Source organism: Rhinatrema bivittatum, chromosome 3 (assembly GCF_901001135.1).
Source record: "Rhinatrema bivittatum chromosome 3, aRhiBiv1.1, whole genome shotgun sequence".
Taxonomy (NCBI): Eukaryota; Metazoa; Chordata; class Amphibia; order Gymnophiona; family Rhinatrematidae; genus Rhinatrema; species Rhinatrema bivittatum.
The window spans coordinates 421,274,521-421,293,945 of NC_042617.1; the positions used below are offsets into that span (position 1 = coordinate 421,274,521).

Consider the following 19,425-nt stretch of genomic DNA (forward strand, 5'->3'; position numbering starts at 1 on the left):
TGGCTCCAAAGGCCTGGAAACCCTTTTGTGAACAGTACTAAGAAAGGAGCTGGCGGCCGAATGAAAGACTGATCAGCTAATACAGTATACAGGCCTCAACGTCAGCCATCATTTTGGCAAAGCTTGCTTTAGGTGACTGGGGTGGAGGAAGAATTAGCAACACTTATCTGTATGGTACACATGAAATGACCAACCTGATCACAAAGACATTTAACAGCCATTCTAGGAATGCCAGCTGTAAATGTTTAGTGGGTGATATCACCATCAGAGGACCAACCAGTTGTCTCATTCTTAACTGACAGTCAGCTGGAGCCTTGTTTCTGGTTGATACTCAGCAGATCCAAGGTGAAGAAGTGCTGGGGGTCTATGAAGACTCCTTCTTGTTACCCCTTGTTCTCAGTGCACTCGATAGTGTTCTCTGAGAAAATGTTCAGCTTTTCTTTTGACCGCCCCTTCTGTTTCACATTCGGGATTGTGGATGCCCACATTTTTATGGAGTCTTTGAAGAATTATTCTAGCCAGTAACACGGCTGGAGCTAGGTTTTTTGCTGCCCCCCCCCCCCCTTAATTCAGTCTCTGTCCCAGCCCATCAAATAAAACCCAGCGCCCTCCTGCAATCTATATTTTTAAAACTGACATGCCCCTACCCCCTCACCTCCATCACATATGCAGAACACAGACAGACCCTCACCAAATACAGAATGAAGAGATCAGAAAGTATAAACAGAAATGTGCTGAGAAGAACTGAACTGGAACCCCCAAAATAACAGCCTCTACATATAGAGCAACAATGGAAAAACAGGAACATGTACATTCTTCATAAAACATTAAATAATAAAATCAAGAACTATAAAACATCAATCATAATAGTAAAATCATATTTCTAAAAAGAATACATATTTCAAACCAGTTCATGAATTAGAGTATCCAAAATTTCCCAAACACCAATAAAATATTTCAAATCATCTGATGAATAAAAAATCCAATTATTAAAAAAATTTCTATTACTCCCCCCCCCAAAAAAAAAAATATTTAAAAGGAGCAGAAACATCAAATAACACTCAATAATTAAATCTAATAAGGATTTAAAAATCTCCTGCTCTCCATACCTGGGATCTTTTGATTTCCAGTCACACTGAAATCATTGTGGATTGGGAGAGGTAGGGCCATACAAATTTTATCTTCCCTTTCACATACACGTGCAATAACACATTCATTCTCTCACACATTCACTTTTTCACATTCACAGGATCCTTCTCCCTCACAGATACATTATGTATGTGTGTATGTGTGCCAATGAGAACTTATATGTGACACAGAGGGGCGGATTTTAAAAGGGTTACATGCATAACCCTTAAAAAAAAAACCCTGCGTGCGCCAAGCCTACTTTCCATAGGCTTGGCAGCACGCGCAAGCCCCGGGACACACGTATGTCCCAGGGCTTGCAAAAAGGGGCGGGACCTGAGCCTCCAGGCACAGTGGCCATTTGCCACTGTGCCCGGGATCGCGGGCCGGCCATTGGCTGGCGCATGTAACTTCTTCAACAAAGGTAAGAGGGGGTTCTAGGTAGGGCTGGGGGGTGGGTTAGGTAGGGGAAGGGAGGGGAAGGGAGGAGAAGGTGCGGGGGAGTCGGAAGGAAAGTTCCCTCTGAGGCCACTCCGATTTTGGAGCGGCCTCAGAAGGAACGGAGGCAGGCTGCGTGGCTCGGAGCACGCAAGTTGCACAATTGTGCAACCCCTTGCGGGTGCCAACTCTGGATTTTATAACATGCGCGCGGCTCTCATACAGACACAAACAAACACATAGGCTCTCTTGCGCACATATGTACTCACATAGATACAAAGGCTATAACACAAATAGACACACAAATAGGCTGTCACACAGACACACACACATAGGTTCTAACACAAACACACACAGGCTTCACACAAACACTCATAGGCTCTCACTCACACACACATACAAGCTTACACATATACATACAGGGCCTCCTATTGTCATCGGGCCATGGTGAGCTGAGATCCACAACAGCCCAACGACTTTCCTGCTTGGCGAGGAGAGCAGAAGTTGTGCATGGGCACGTGCATGTGCACACACAAACTAAACCACAGGCCTCTCCTCTGGCAGCTTCTCTTCTTCAGCCAGTGGTGACCTCTCCTCTTCTTCAGCCGCTGGAGGGTTGAATACCACTGATGGCCCCATGGCCACTCCTGCTGCTGCTGGCCTGCTGCCCTTCTGGGTGTGCTGCCCTCCCCCCCTCCCCCCCAGGTGGTCGCACAAGGCCTGGCCAGGGAAATAATCCCACCGTCACATCTCAATTGAATTTTTGGAATATTTAGCAGGGTTGACCTTCTGATAATTTAAGCTAGAATAATAGGAGTTGAACTGATCTTCTATTGGAATTTGTAGGGTTAAATCAAGAGAATTTTTGATTAATTAATAGCTGGGCTTACAATCTGGTGATGGAGGACAGTTACATACATAGCACACATGTAGAGTGACAAACCCTAATTTTGTATTCACCAAGCTAAGACTGGATGGCTCATTTCCAGCTCCTGGATGTTTTCCTAATGGATGGTGTTTTAGGGACCCAGTTTCTCTAGGGACCAGAGTTTCAGGGGAATGGCAGCCTTCTGACCCTGGCTCCTGATTCTGAAGAGCTTACAGTCTACCTCTGTTCTCAGTTGTCTGAGATCTCTGGATATCTTTCTAATAATAGGTAGAGCAATTTTAAAAGCAATTTATGTAGGTAAAAAGAATGTTATCTATTATATATTAATTGGCTAACTGGAAATTACCATTCCTGAATGCAGCTAACAGTTTTCATGTTATTCCAAATAGAGATGTGTATTGTACCGGCAATTGTTTCCGGTTTTGTTTTCATAGAACCTCAGGCAATTTCATTTTCCGTGGATGTGACCATTTTTTTTTTTGGCTGAACCGATCCGAAAAAAAAAAACCACTCCGATCCTTCAGATTTAATTATTTACAATCTCCCATCCTCCCAATCCCCCAAAAACTTGCCTAAAGTCCCTGGTGGTCCAGCGGGGGTCCCGGGAGCAATCTCCCGCTCTCGGGCCGTTGGATGCCAGTAAACAAAATGGCGCTGGTGGCCCTTTGCTCTTACCATGTGACGGGGACTGTCTGTGCCATTGGCCAGCCCCTGCCACATGGTAGGAGCAATGGACAGCCAGCGCCATCTTAAAAAATGCACGTGCCATCCATTGTTCCTACCATGTGACAGGGGCTGGCCAATGGCACTGATAGCCCCTGTTACATGGTAAGGGCAAAGGACCATTGGTGCCATTTTGATTAGTGGCAGCTGATGACCTGAGAGGGGGACATTGCTCCTGGGTCCCCCGCTGAACCACCAGGGACTTTAGGCAAGTTTCAGGGGGGGGAGGGGAGTCAGGAGGGTGAGGGATTGTAAATAATTAGATATGAATGTTTGGGGTGGGTTTGAGGTTGTTTTTTTCTCTGTGCCCTTTCTCCCCCCCACCCCAAAACGATAGGAAAACCACACAAAATGTCCCGATACATGACTAATTAGGAAATATCGTACGATACTTTAATTTGCCAAAAATTATACTTTTTGGCAAAAAAGATACTTTAATATGCCAAAAATTACTTCATGCCTTGACTTACATATCTTCAATAATGTACACTCTGTATATAGTTTTATAATCATATATGCTACTTCCTCCCCAACGCATCTATTGTAAATAGTTCCTTGAAATCTTTGCAACTCCTCCTTTCCCTCCCCCATGCAACCCTTTCAACTCTTCATTCCCCTCCCTATACGCTATATACAACCCCTATCCCCTCTATATATTCTATCCATCTTCATCCTCCCTCTACCCCTTTCTTTCTTTCCCCCCACTTCATCCCCCAACCATTTCTCTCAATATCATCTCAGTTATCCAACAACCTCTATTTAAGTCTCTCTATTTAAGCCTCGTTCAATATATAGTTTATTTAATTTTGTTTTATTCACTGTTTTCCTATAAGTTCTATGTAAAGCCTCTGTTTTGCTGATTTTGAAGTTATAATGTAAAGCGAACTGATGTTATCCTACGAAGTCCGGTATATAAAAACCACAAAATAAACCACAAAAAAAATGATGCACATCCCTATTACATAACACATCTACCTTTTGGCCAGTGGAAGCATTGCTGGAAATAAAAATACATGCATAGACATGTACAGTATGCATTATTTTATCTGATTGCTTTTAATTAGTTTGGGGCTACTAGAAAAATGTAGAATACAAATAAGTGAATTAAATTACATTTTATTTTCAATTTCAGTGAAAACGGTATCTACAGAATAAGCAAGTTGGCCCTTTGTACTTTTCACAAGTTTTAAAGCAGCAGCACATGCATACTTTCTCTTTGAAAACTGGTGCAAAGTCCACAAGATAAAAGAGTGCCTGCAGACTTTATCTCAATGTGGATAGTTTAAAAATTGTCCCATTAATTGGAATGTGATTTTTCATTCCCTATTTTGGTATTTGATAGCACTGGCAGTGGGCTCAAGACTGCTCCCAAAATATAGCTGTGGAATATGTGAGATCACTTCTTCCACCACAACCTCCCCTTGCCTGGGATGAAAGTTGAGCTTCTCCTTTCCCTACATAACATGTCAATTGTTGGCTCTCTCTTCAGAACGCCTTTGTCTCTTTGGTCCCTAGACTCTATGCAATTAATCAGTCTTGAGATGTCAAGGTCCCCACTCTCCAAAAGGTGTGATCATGGTTTGTGGCATTCATTTCTTTTGCCATTCCATACTGCATCAGAAAAAGAGATGTGTGAAGGTACCTTTTTATATTCAGTCAGCACATAGGAAGGTGCTGAAATGTGTTAATTGTCTTGAGATGCAGGTAGTGTGCCGCTGACCTCAGCACAGAGATTGAAATCTCAACTACTGCATATTAGTTCTTCTAATTGCCCATGAATCCTTATAGCTCTCTATTTAAGAGGTGCTTAATTAGTTCCAGCTTCTGTGATGGCAAACTACACAGAAATGTATTTCTACATTTTCCTATGCATAGTTCTACATTTCTTTCTTTACCTAATATTTCTGCACCTGAAATTATGGTAAATTAAGATAACATATTTCGAACAAGACTAATATTGCTATACAAAATTGCCATCACAACACTGTATTTTTCCATAGTGAATCCCATGCCAAGGTGCACGTGTTTTATTTTATTTATATTTTCTTATTACCCACCTTTCTAAGACAAAGTTTCACCCAAACTAGGCTTACAACAATTTCAATCAGCACTCAATCAGCACTTATGTGTCACGTATTCACTTCAAGCCTTCACCAAAGGCTCTTCACTGACAGTTCATCAGATTCTTGCCATCCGGATATCCACAGATACTGTACAATACTAAAAGGTGCTCAAACTAGGCCAAGGACAGGCTACAGACTGTAAGGAGTCCAGGAGGTTGCACACAGGCACAGTTGTGGTCTTAAGTAACAAGCTGCAGTGCTGTCTAAGAACTAGGATCAGGAACATTTCACACAGAAACAGGCTTAACTCATGTGGGCTTTCAGGCCAGAAACTGGAGACAGAGACAGGATTGACAATGAAATATGCTTGAACAAAAACCCAACTTACTGACCAGAAGCTAGTGTCAGTAACAAGTTAAAAATAGAAAATGTGTTACATGTAATTTGATGGTCTGCATGGTTTGCCACAGAAACAGGGCAGCTAATGACAGATTTCCCAAACAGCCATTTGGCAGGAATTCCCCGCGGCCACATTCTCAGTTGACTGCTCTGTGCTGTGAAGATTGCAGCACAGGCAAACAGCTGAGAGTGCTGCCTTCTTAGCACCGCAGGGCCGGGGGGGGGGGGGGTGTCACTCTTGCTGCAGTTCCCAGCCTGTCATGACTGCTTTAATAGCTGCATACCAACTGCCTTGTCCTGTAGCTGCCTTGTGTGCTGGGAGTGGAGAAGTGAGTAAGACAGAGAGAGTGAGCCAGTGTGTGTGTAAGTGTGTGAGAGAATGTGAGTGACTGAGACTGTGTATAAGTAAGTAAGAGAGAAAAATGTGTGAGAGGAAGAGAATGGTCAGGGAGGTGACTGGTGTGTGTATGAGAGAGAGATTGGCCAGGGAGGTGATTAAGAACTAGTCACTCACAATCGCAAAAATAAAATATTATTTCTTAAAATCAAAGAATGTTTCTAAAGCACATAGTGAACTTTGAACATCTTCACATATGAAAATAAACACTGTTTCAAAGGTTTCCAAGATACTGGTCAGGGAGGTGACTGGTATGTGAAGAAAGAAAGAGATTGGCCAGGGAAGTGAATGGTGTATATGAGAGAAAGAGATTGGTCAGGGACATGACTGGTGTATGTGTGAAAGAGAAAGATAGATTGGTCAGGGACATGACTGGTATGTGTATGAGAGAAAGAGAGATTGGTCAGGGAGGGAACTGTGTGTGTGTGAGTGTGTGTGTGTGTGTGTATGAGAGAGAGAGAGAAAGAGAGATTGGTCAGGGAGGTGATGTATATGTGATTGAGAAACAGAGATTGGTCAGGAAGGAAACTGTGTGTGTGTGTGTGTGTGTGTGTATGAGAGAGAGAGAGAAAGAGAGATTGGTCAGGGAGGTGATGTATATGTGATTGAGAGAGAGATTGGTCAGGGAGGTGACTAATGTGTGGGAGAGAAAAATAAATTGGTCAGGGAAGTGACTGGTATATGTGCTGAGAGAGAGAAAAATGACTGGTGTGTGAAAGACAGAAAGTGTGTGTGTGTGTGTGTGTGTGTGTGTGTGTGTGTGTGTATGTATGTGTGTATGAGCATGAGAAAAAAGCTTCAGTAGTCATTGTTGCTTCTGGTATGTGCTGTTGGCTTACAAGGGAAAGGAGTAGGAACATTGCTGGAGAGGGTAAGTAGAGGTGACTTTTTAAGTTTCTCTCTCTTGATTGACTGCCATTTTAATTATTGAGCATTATGTGATGTGTCTGCTGTTTGAAATATTTTATTGATGTTTAGAGAATTTTTAATAATTTAGTAAGTTTTAATGATTGAATGTTATTCTATTTATCAGTAGTTTTGAAACATTTATTATATTCATTATTCTAGTTTTAGAATTATTATTTTATATTACTTGAGAAATGTATAAATAGGAATATGGAGACAAAAACAGAATTGGAAACAGCAAGAAGCCAGACTGAATGTAGGCAGTGCAACAATGGAAAAACAAAAACATTAACTTGATGGCCACTTTATTCGGTATGTGGTGAGGGTCTGTCTGTGTTCTGTGTGTGTGACCAGGTAAAAGTATTCTACAAACTTGTAGTTTCTGTGTAGGGATCTATAGCAACTTGGCTTGTTCTGTTTTCCTAATAGGAGGTGTATTGGTGTTTAGGGCCTGGTTAAATTTTGTAGTATTGCCTTTCATAGGTAGGGTTGTTACTTATTGAATGAGCTCCATAATGCAGTTGTAACTTTTTGTGCATTAGTTTGTGTACATTATTACATATCCTAGGAGTCTGTTAGGTGCTATAGTTCTATTTCCATTTCTTCAGTTTTGCACTGAATGCAGAGTGGCTTTTTTGGGTTTCCATTCCAGTTTCTATCTCCATATTTATTTGTGGTCTTTCTTTACTTGGTGAAAGTCAATTCTATGTGTGTGACTGAGGTGAGGTATCTTACTAGCATGTAGGCATTTGTATCAATATTATTTGTTGTGTTTTCTCAACAGGACATGTATTGGTGGTAAAGTACTGTTTTTTCATAAGGATGGCTATTGTGCCTGGTAGGAGAGAGCGTTTATATTGCTGTTACTGAGAAGATACTAGAAATATCTTTTTTTTGTATGGAAAATTGAACAGGGAATATCCTAGTTCTGTTCTTTACCCATTGTTGGGGGGTCAGGGCAGTTCCTGTAGATACGAAGTATGGGCCGGATTTTAAAAAGGTTACGCGCGTAAATCCTGAATTTACCAACTTTTACCCTAACCTCATGATCCCTCATTCTAGAACCTTCTTACCATTGTAAAAAGCTCACCTCCTGTGCATGGAAACCTTTGAGATATTTGAATGTCTCTATCATATCTCCCCTATCTTGCTTTTCCTCTAGGGATTCCTCCAGATTTATGTGCGTAACCAGCCTTGTGCGTGCCGAGCCTATTTTAAAAAGGCCCGGCGACACGCATAAAGCCCCGGGACACGTGTAAGTCCCAGGGCTTGCAAAAAGGAAGGGGGGGCACAGGCAGTCTAGGGAGGGGCAGGGGCGAGCTCCCAGCACAGCGGCCATCTTCTTTCTTAATTTTTGTTGAGGTATCGAGTCCCTGGGTCAGGGCAGGTGGGGGTCTGAGTTATTTTTGGGGAGATTAGGGGGTTTAGGTTGGGGGATGGGGTGGGAGGAAGGGAATATGTGAAGGGATGTATTTCCTGTTAACTAGTACTATTCAGATAACTGAGCATGGCACAAGGTCCGTGATGGGTGTCGGTAGGGAGAGGGCTAGGTAGGGCTAGGTAGGGCTAGGACACATCACTGTGTCACCAAGAACATGCAGGTGTGTCGCCACACTTCCAGGTCCTCCGCTGACCCAGCTGCTCCCCCAAGCGAAATAGGTCCTCTGCCCGGGCTTAAAATGCTGATAGCCCAGGCGGAACGCATCAGGACAGCTGGAGTCAGTGGCACCGGCATGCTCTCTTCTTCCCACCCCCCCATGACCCGGAAGAGGAAGTGGTGAGCAGCAGGTGTGTGCACGGGAAGAAGAGACCATGCTAGTGCACTCTGCATCGGCCTGAAGGAAAGAAGAGAGGCGCAGCCTGAAGAATGTGCAGGGTGGCTCGGAGTAAAATGAGGAAGAACGTCAACCCCCCGCGGCCGATGGGACTCCTTTCTCCACGAGGGCTGAAAACGAAGGAGTTTGCTGCTGCCTTTAGGTTGGGAGGAGGCTGCTGCTGCCGCTAGTTTGGAGGGGGGGGAGTGAGTGAATGAGCAAGCATGTGTGTTTGAGAACCTGTGTGTGTGATGTGTGTGTGTGTGTGTTTGAGTGAGATAGCATGTATGTGAATGATTGAGGCCTGTATATATGAAAGAGAGTATGTGTGTGATTGAGAGCCTGTGTGTGAGAGCATGAATGTAAGTTTGTGATTGAAAACCTGTTTGTATGAAAAAGTATATGTGTGTGATTGAGATCCTTTGTGAGTGAGAGAGATCATGTGTATGTATGATTAAGAGCCTGTGGGCCAGATTTTAAAAACTACGTGTGGGCATAGATTTGTGTGCGCAACCTGGTGCGCACAAATCTACGCCCAATTTTATAACATGCGCAAGCAGCCACGCGCATGTTATAAAATCCAGGGTCTGCGCATGCAAGGGGGTGCACAATTGTGCAACTTGCGTGTGCTGAGCCGCACAGCCTTCCTCCGTTCCCTTCCAGGCCGCTCCAAAATTGGAGCGGCCTCAGAGGAAACTTTCCTTCCACCCCCCACCTTCCACCCCCCACCTTCCACCCCCCCACCTTCCCCTCCCTAACCCATCCCCCAGCCCTACCTAGCCCTCTCCCTACCGACACCCATCACGGACCTTGTGCCATGCTCAGTTATCTGAATAGTACTAGTTAACAGGAAATACATCCCTTCACATATTCCCTTCCTCCCACCCCATCCCCCAACCTAAACCCCCTAATCTCCCCAAAAATAATTCACACCCCCACCTGCCCTGACCCAGGGACTCGATACCTCAACAAAAATTAAGAAAGAAGATTGCTAACACCTGAACCCCCATTCTGGATTATAAAGAGAGTAACCAAACCCTGTTCTAACCCCTATTCCCAGACCAACAGACACAAATTAACGGCTGAATACACAATCAATGGATATGTATTGACTACTGAATTCAGGGCACTGCTTCCAGAGTCTCTTCCCGGATCTTCTTCAGGAAGACTGGTAGCTCCTTCACAGACCCAAATATAGAAACTTTCCAGAGGGGAAAACTCATAGCTTGGCAGAATAAAGCATGATATATACCAGGCCCTTAATTTGCAGTTCATATTTGACTTCAGCATATTCCAGCCACTGCCTCTGAACTTCTACAGAATAGTCCTGGAAAGTATATTTTCTTTTCCCCATATAATGCAGCTCTTTCTGCTGCTGGCATGCCTCCACCATGTGGCATTTGTTGACAAACTTGTGCACACAGAAAATTTGCACTCTCAGCCGGCCATTGACCTTTGGGTTCGGCACCAAGGCTCTTTATTTTTATTTATGTATTTATTTATTTATTAACTTTTATTTACCGACATTCGTGAAGCACATCATGCCGGTTTACAATGAACTCAGTTGGGAGATACAGTATAACAATATAACAATATGACATTGAAACAATATGATGTTACTAATGAAAAACAACAAACAAACCAAAAACAAAATACAACAAAATAAACAATAATAATGAAACCAAGGAGTAGAGAATTGAGGGAGGGTAGGGGAGAGAGAGGGGGGGGAGGGTAGGCTGGGGGGCAGGGCGAGGGGAGGGAGGGAGGGTAAGAGGTAGGAGGGGGGTGAGAATGGGGGATAAGGAGGGGAAGGGGAGAAAGGCATAGTTAAAAAAAGTAAGGGGAGAGAAAAGCAGAAAAGAGGGATACTATGTACAGATGACTAATGAACAGGTATCACTTAACTAAGTAGAAATATGGATGAGATGAAAAAGGCGGTATTCACTGGGATAAAGTTACTTCAGGGGGTAATTTTATTTATTTATTTATTTGTTAGTTTTCTATACCGACGTTCGTATTAAATATCTCATCGGTTTACAACTTAATTTCCAAATACAAGTCATAGAAATTAAATATACTTAATAAAATACTTAATAAAACATTTAAATTAAATAAGAACAAGTAAACTAAATAAGAAACACTATTGAGCTTTATCCTGCCATTCTTAAGGAAATATTCAGTAGCATAGGAAGCAAGATCGATAGAAACTTCATTGCATGTATTCACTCTGCTTTTTCCAGGCGACCAAACAATTCTTAGATTATTCCTCAATTGTTATTATCTAAGTCATCCTGTTTTTTTCTGTGTTCATTTGTGCAAGCATTCCAGCACCTCCAAATGGTGTTGCATGGCAGTTAGTGACTACTTAAGTTTGTCCATTCACTCTGTAACATTGTTGAGATGAGCTGCTGCTTTGCCCATGGTCTATACCAGCTGGGTTATTTGGTCGACCAGTGTTGCAAGCTTCACATCTATGCTAGTATGAATCTTTTTGCGCACCTGGCTCACCTCAAGCCTTACTGCTTCAGTTATTTCAGCGGGAAGAGTTGCATTCACCATGTTCTCCTCAGCACATGCCAGCTCCTCGCTATGGGCCACTCTCCCTGCCACAGTTTTACTGCATGTTCTCTTCACCCGGAGGTTCTGCTCCCCCCCCTCCCTTTTAGCTGCCTTATCTGCCATTCATCATTTAGGGATGACCACTTGGAATGGAGGTAGGGCCCAGCAAACTGTATCAGAATTGGGAGCAGTGGAGATCAGCATCTGTTCAGCCCTAGTGCATCATGTGACTCCCGGCCTGCCACTATTTTTTATTGATTGGAGGGAGGGAGGAGGATGAGGAATTTTTCTGTAGCTTCATGGCTTGCTTTTATTCCCCTATATTCAATTAAGTGGTGAGCAGAACAGTTACCCAGGTAATTTTATCCAGGTACATTTTGCCTGGTATATTCAGTGGGAAACTTGTCCAGCTGAATATTTGACTCAAGTTACATGGGAAACTTTACTCAGATAACTTTGTTGATTCCAAGCTTACTGAACATGGATCTGATAAATGAAAATGAACTGAAATAAAAAACCTGACCTTTTGGCCTTGATAATCTAGGATATAATTATGGGCCCATACTTTTTGACGGGAAGTGATCTTTAATAAAATACTATTTAGTGGGGGCGAGTGCTCTTTGATGACTTTTCAAAACTCTTTCTGTCATCACATATTTTTGTCAAAAAAAAAAGGGAGATAGCAATAATGAAAGCCATTTCTGGGCAAAATGCTGTTTTATCTGTGAAAAAGCATTGCTTGATTATTTCCCACTCTCTAAGTTGGTAAAATTACACCCGTTTGTCAACAACATTCACTTTTACCTGCATTTTTTTTGTAGGTATTCCCGAGGGTTAGCTCAGGGTGTTACGTCAGGAGAGGCAACCATGTGCATTGCTTTGTCTTTAAAAAAGTTTCCACATAAAAAGCAGACACACATTTGTGTGGGTGCTTTAGAGGGAGGCAAATAATCAAAGCAAAACTAACCATGTAGTTTTCCTTTCAATATGGCAGCAAACTCAACAAGTAAAAACTACCTGCAGAGTTTGCCAGGCTCTGGGTAATTTGCTTATCTTCCCCTATATAGTTAGTTCCTTACTTGTACATTATGTTTGAAATCTGAGCATTGCATTGGACATAATAATGTATCCTGGCAAGGGATTATAGCTAGTTTCTGTGCATTTTTCTTGCTGTGTCTTTTGTTCACATTAGAGATTGCTATTTTAAGTATATGGTAAATATGTGCTGTCCTCAGAATTAATGTGTATAATCTAGTACTTTAAGATTTGTAAAAACCAGGAAGAGCTCTGACACAAAGCCTGTTGTTTTACGTTACTGTGACTATTTAAATAGTAAGGCTTAAATCGGTAATCTCTCTGATTATAGTCATTTGGTACATATTCTAAGTTAATATTTATGTTACAGATGAATGCTGAAATAAAGGTCATATTTCATTTTTGATTAAAAGAAAAGGAGAAAACATACAAGAAGTCTCCAAGTCAGTTTACTAGCACAGTTCTAAAAAAGTAAATCTTTTGGCTTAGGAAGTCTTTGATTTCCTGTAATTTTTGGAAGTTAAAAAAAGTACAAATAACCATTTTGCAAGCAGAAACTTGTGCAAATAAGGCAGTGGAACTTTTGGCTAATCTTTAAATGTGTCATTTTGTGTGCCCTTTTTGTACAAGTGTTTACTTTTGCACTTTATTTATTTTTTTGTGGATTTTTTCTCTTCCTCAAAAATGCGAGAAGTTAAGGTCAAGACAAAAGGATGCATCATTCCAAGATTGTATAATCTGGTTAACAAGTTGTGTGCACTTTTTTATGCCCTGCTTTTACTCTACATGTAAATGGTTTTACTAGCTAGAGATGAAAAGATTTGCTTACAAGAGAACTTAGAAGCAACATTTCTGTTAAATTGCACTAGAGACTCTGACCACCACCTGGTTGGGTTCAGTAGAGCCCACAACAATATAGGACCCCACAAGGTTCTAATCACAAGATGGCTGGAACAGCACTAATTGGATAAGCGGCAGTCCAAAGCCTCACACAATGTAGAGAGACTGCTATTAAGAGACAGACCTTCATATTACTAAAAATGTTATTGTATTATATACATGAGGGATGTGGTAAGACTCATATCCTTCATATAGGTTCTCACTTCCTGATTTGAATAATTTTGTAAACAGATTCACTTGTGCTGACACATCAAAACCATTTATTGAAATGAAATGGCTACATTTACATTATTTGATAATATTCTATCCGAATGAATGCAAAACGTGATGGTTTACACACTTTTCAATGCATGTGGTTTGTTTCTATTTCCTGTTCTAAATTTTGTGAATCATTAAGGAAAAGGATCTTCGTGTTAAAGCATCCATTTTTCTTTTAAACAGACAGCTGTCAATATTCAAAGGCATATAGCTTACAAGTTATCCATCTAAATACAGAGTTTCCTATGTCCCCCACCAGTTCTTATCAAGCTAAAAATTAGCCAAATAAGTATTGGACATTTTGCTGGCATTCTGGGGTGGGGATGTGATAGCTGGGAAACTTACCTGGCTAGTTTCAATCTTAGGAGTTACTAGTTGCCTCTGGAGAAAGTTTACATTTATCCAGGAACTTGTTCTCAGATAACTCTGGACTTACCCAGCTATATTTAAAAGAATATAATTGGTTAAATGGCACAATATTATAAAAAAAAAAAAAAAAAGTAAATGCAGGCCTGTGGCCCAATTCCTATATTCCTGCCCAATATTGAAAAAATGGGCTCTGCTGGGCCAAGCACCCACCTCTTCCCCCCCAAAAAAAACATATCCCTTTCAAAATCACCTGTTTAGCAAATAGTCGAAGTATTGCCCCCTTCCTCTTCTTAATTCCCTCCCTCTTCCCTACCACAGCCTTACCTTCTCCCCCACCTGGTACCTTCAGATACCCCATTCTTGTGCTGGGATTATGGCACTTTCCTATTGCTATCCTGGTGGGTTTCAGTATTATTGCAATGTTGAAAGCGAAAGAGAAAAGGGCACATTACTTCCACTCTTTTCCAAACTGGAAAGGGGCTATGAGAGGAGAGGTCACCCAGAAGATCTCAACCTCATTTCTGTTTAAAAAGGTATGGGAATTGGGCTGCAGGCCCACACTTCACTTTTTTGGTTTAATACTGTGCCACTTATTTGTTTACATTCTTTTGAATATAACCAGTTAAGACTAACGTTATCCGGCTACCTTTAGCTACATAACTTTAAACCTAACTGGCAATATTTAAAAGATGGTAAGTTATCCAGTTCATGTTAGATAGCTTTATTCAGGGATATTTAGCAGCGCATTTATCCCATTGAAAACTGGAGCCTAAACATAGGCTAATGCTGAAGATCAAGGCCACCTGGCTAAATGCTTTTCTTTTTAGAAATACCTTCTCCATCCTCCCTTCCACCTTCCACTATGCAAATAAAGAAAAAGTAGAGCACCCTCATCCTGTGATCCTTCTCCCAACCTAATGTAAATAAAAAACAGGAGCATTCCCTGTCTCATGATCCTTCCTTTACCCACCCCAATCTAAAAATCAGAGGCCCCTCTTATAGCACTGCGATTCCCCTTCCACCAGACCCATTATTAAAAGAAAAAGAGCATCTTACTTAGCCCCATAATCCTCTCCTTCTCCACATCTCCATAATCATTTCATATGTTTACAAAGTTGGGCTAGTAGAAGAATTTACTTTTACCTCCTATCGGCTTGATAGCCAGCATTGTTCTGATGCTGTTTTGCCAGAGCAATGCTTGACACTGAGTCAGTAGAAGGAAGACCTGTGTGCCAGAGGTGTGTCCCCCTTATCTCAGAACAAAGAAGGCCTAGAGTGACAGTGTCTGAATTTGGCAGTAGGAGAAGAAAGTAGAAGGCTTTAGGTATGATGGAGGTAGAGGGTGCGAGTGGAAATGGAAGGGGAAGGAAATGGGAGGAGTGTGAGGGTGAGCGAGAGGGAAGAGAAAATTGAGTCAGGCCTGGCAATACTGTGTGCTCAAACCATGGGTTAGCACTTCTGGGGGGAGGGGCAGCATCCAGAGTTGAAAACAGGCTGCCACAACTGAAGAAAGGAAAGAGAGAGGAGAGAGAGAGAGAGGACCATCAACAGAAGAAACAAAGCCCATCCAGCTGGAGGCAAAACAATGGAAGGAAGGAGAGATGCTCTATCATGAGGGCAAGTGTGTGTGAGTTAATAAGAGAAAGAGGGAGGAAGTGTCTGAGACAGTATGCATGTGAGTATGACAGATAGAGGGAGCATGTGAGAGAATATGTATGTGAGTAATAGAGAGGGAGGGAGGGAGGGTGTGAGAGAGTATGTATATGTTGGGGTCTGTGTCTATGACTGAGAGGAGAAAGTTTGTGTCCCCCACCCCCCTCCTTCCTCCACAAGTCCACAACAATCTCAGGGTGACTGGAAAATAAAAGTTACCAGGTATGGAGAGTGAGGAATATTATTTTTTATATTTATTAGTTTTCATTATTGCAGGCTATTTTAATTGTCTGCTGTTCTGAATTATTTTATTGGTAAGTGGGCAATATTTTAAAAATATGAATTTTGTATTATTGGATATTCTGTTTGTCATCTATTTTAAAATATAAGAACATATGAATTGCCATACTGGCTAAGACCAAAGTTAAATCAAGCCCAGTATCCTGTTTCCAACAGTGGCCAATACAGGTCACAATTCCCTGGCAGGATCCAAAAGGCCAATAGATTCCATTCTGCTTATTCCAGGGAGAAGCAGTGGATTTTCCCATGTCTACCTTAATAATGGTTTATGCACTTTTCTTCCAGGAACTTGGCCAAACCTTTTTTTTTTTTAAACAAAACTACATTAACAGCTTTCACCACATCCTCCGGCAACAAATTTCAGAATTTAATTATGCATTGAGTAAAAAAATATTTTCTATTTGTCTTTAATTTATCACCTAGTAAATTCATTGTGTATTCCCTAGTCTTTGCACTTTTTAAAAGAATAGCAAGCAATTTATATTTATCTTTTGACTCCACTCATTGTTTTATAGATCTCTATCATTTCTGCCCTCAACCATCTCTTCTCCAAGCTGAAGAGACCTAACCTCATTAGCCTTTTCTCATAAGGGGCTCATTCCATCCTCATTCCATCCTCTTTATCATTTTGGTTACCCTTCTCTGTACCTTTTCTAATTCCACTGTATCTTTTTTGAGATGTGGTAACTAAAATTGCACACAAAATTCAAGTTACGGTCACATTATGAATTAATTCTCTCTTTTAATTTCTGTTAATATGTTTTTTATTTTATGTGTGTTAGAAATGTACATCACCTAGTCTTTTGTGTATAAGTGATACATACATCCTAATAAACATAAACATAAACCATGGAGTGATAAAGAGGCATTATGATATTCTCTGTTTTATTCTCCATTCCTTTCCTAATAATTCCTAGCATTCTATTTGGTTTTTTTTGGCTATCTCTGCACACTGAGCAAAGAATTGAAGGAAATTATCCATGTTGATACCTAGAACCTTTACCTGGATGGTGACTCCCAATGTGGAATCTATTTATTCTATTTATTAGTATGGCTTTAATGCTATGACTGATGTTTTATATTTCTTGATTTTATTGTTTAATGTTTTATGAAGAATGGTAATGATTCAGTTTTTCCATTGTTGTACTGCATGCAGTCTGTCTTGTGGCTGTTTCCAGCTCTGGTTTTGTCTGCAGATTTCTATTTATACTTTATGGTCTTTTTTTTATTCTGTTTTTGATGAGGGTCTGCCTATGTTCTGCATGTGTGACTGAGGTGAAGTATTCAGCTAGGAAGTAGTTTGTGTAGGGATTTATATCAGCTTGGTTTTGTGTGTTTTCCCAATAGCAGATGTATTGATGTTTTAGAGCCTGGTGTAATATATGCAGTGTTACCTTTTTATCGGTAGTTATTACTTTTTAAAGGATAGTAATTAATGCTGTTTTGGTGTGAGGTGTATATTATTGTAATTGTAATTCAATTTACTGATGGCCTCTGAGGACTAAGATCACATTATACACGTGTTAAAATATGGTTCCAAGTATCTTTTCTGTTTGTCACCATAACAGTGCATGTAAATATGATATATATGTTGTTGTTAGTGACTTTTACCTCAGAACACTATACTTCAAATTTCCTTTATCATGTAAACTCTGCTATTATTGCCTAATTTTTAAATTGCAGGTGGGATGGGCTGGGGGAGGAGGGAACAAGGTTGTAAGGTTTGCCTAGGGTGGTTAATACTATTATTTATTTATTTATTTATTTATATAATTTATATACCGGAAGTTCCTGTATAATATACATATCACCCCGGTTTACAAGGAACAGTAACTATCGCTACATTTAGCGGTTTACATAGAACAGAATTAGGAAAAAGGTTTTTACATTGAACAAATGAAGTAAGCAAGTTATTATACTGGCCCTGAGACAGGGGTCCCTTCTCTGGTTTCAGGGTTTTTCTCAGGATTTGCTCCCTTCTTCTTCTTTGCCCCCCCCCCCCATCTTATACTTTCCAGCTGATAAATATTCATAATCTCATGCATAATCACATGGTGGGGGAGGGTCTTTGCCACATTACAGGTCTTTTCTCCCCTCTCCATTACATCGGGGGTGATGTTCCTGCAATGTTGCAGTTCTTTTCCCCCTCCTCCCCACATCTGTATGCCAAGCTGTATGCCAGAGTATTTTTGTCTGTCTCCAACTGCTGCCCATTTCTTCCAAGGGAGGGGATCTTTCTGACCTATGGACTCACCTTGCATGGTCTCTGACATCTGCTCATGAGCCTAAGTTGCATTGCCTCCTCTCTGTTTTGTTTTGTTTTTTTAAATTTAAACAGGCATTTACAAACAGGCACATCTTGATAAAGTATCCTTCAGTGTTTCAGTGCAAATGTTCTTCTTTTTTTTTCCACTGAGCTGTGATAGTACGTTTGGGGCCTGCCAGTACATCGGCCTGTACATTTCTTGGCTATTATGATTCATATTTGGTGATTCAGTGGTAAAATATGAGATATCTCCCTACATACTCCTTGACCAACCCACTGCTTTTGATTCCATTGATCACCATCTACTTCTCGATACACTTTGAACTCTGTAGTATCTTGGTTTTCTTCTTAATAATCTCACCTCCCAATTGTACCATATTCTTTTGTGGATCTTCCTCCACCACTATCCTGCTACCAATATATGTGCCTCAAGGCTCTATCCTGGACCCTCTTCTCTTTTCTCTATGCTTTTCTTCCCTTAGTTTTTGGGTACTTGCCAATAGACTTAGTTTTTGGGTACTTGCCAGGTTCTTGTGGCCTGGATTGGCCACTGTTGGAAGCAGGATGCTGGGCTTGATGGACCCTTGGTCTGACCCAGTATGGCATTTTCTTATGTTCTTATGTTCTTATGGTGCGCTAATCTTCCAGAACTTTCAGTTTCATGTGTATGCTGATAATGCTTCATTATAGCTCTCTAAATCAGAATTTTTACCAAGAATCTAGTTTCAAATCTCAGCCTGATTATATGTCTTTTCTACCTGAATGTCCCACCACCATCCAAAACTTAATATGCCCAAGATGGATTTTGTTGTTTTTCTCTCTAAACCTGCTTCCTCTTTTCCATTTTTTCTGTCTCTGTTCAGGGATGGTGCAAGGGTATTAGTTGCCTTAGGTGAGCCTTCTACCTTGCACTCACTCCACTTGGTCATGCCCACCCCCTCACTTGCACCCACCTCCCCTGGTTGCGCCCATCCACCATCGCGCCACCCCCATCACGCCAACCACCCGGTCTTGGCCCCGGCTCCTACCACATTCGTGCCTGATGAATGTATGCTTTTTAGAGCCACAAGCAGGATGGGCACTGATTGTGGCTTCGCTCACAGCCCAACATGGATGCTCTTCGGCACCCCCTAAGGGTCGGCACCTGAGGCGACCACCTAGTTTGCCTAATAGGATGCGCCGGCCCTGCCTTTGTTTGCAAGCTCTCCTCCTTTTCATCCTTGGCCCATAGCCTCTGGGTCATCTTTCATGCCTCTCTATAGGGGACCTATAGGGTTTTTTTATTTTTGTGTTACATGCTTTGACGACTCATATTTAAATAAAAGAACTGT

General features: G+C 41.4%; 1 protein-coding gene across 1 annotated transcript in view; it reads left to right on the plus strand.

Moving 5' to 3' along the window:
• The window catches only part of CSMD1 (CUB and Sushi multiple domains 1), a 4,035,193-nt gene that overhangs the window by 954,837 nt on the left and 3,060,931 nt on the right, over nucleotides 1-19,425 (plus strand).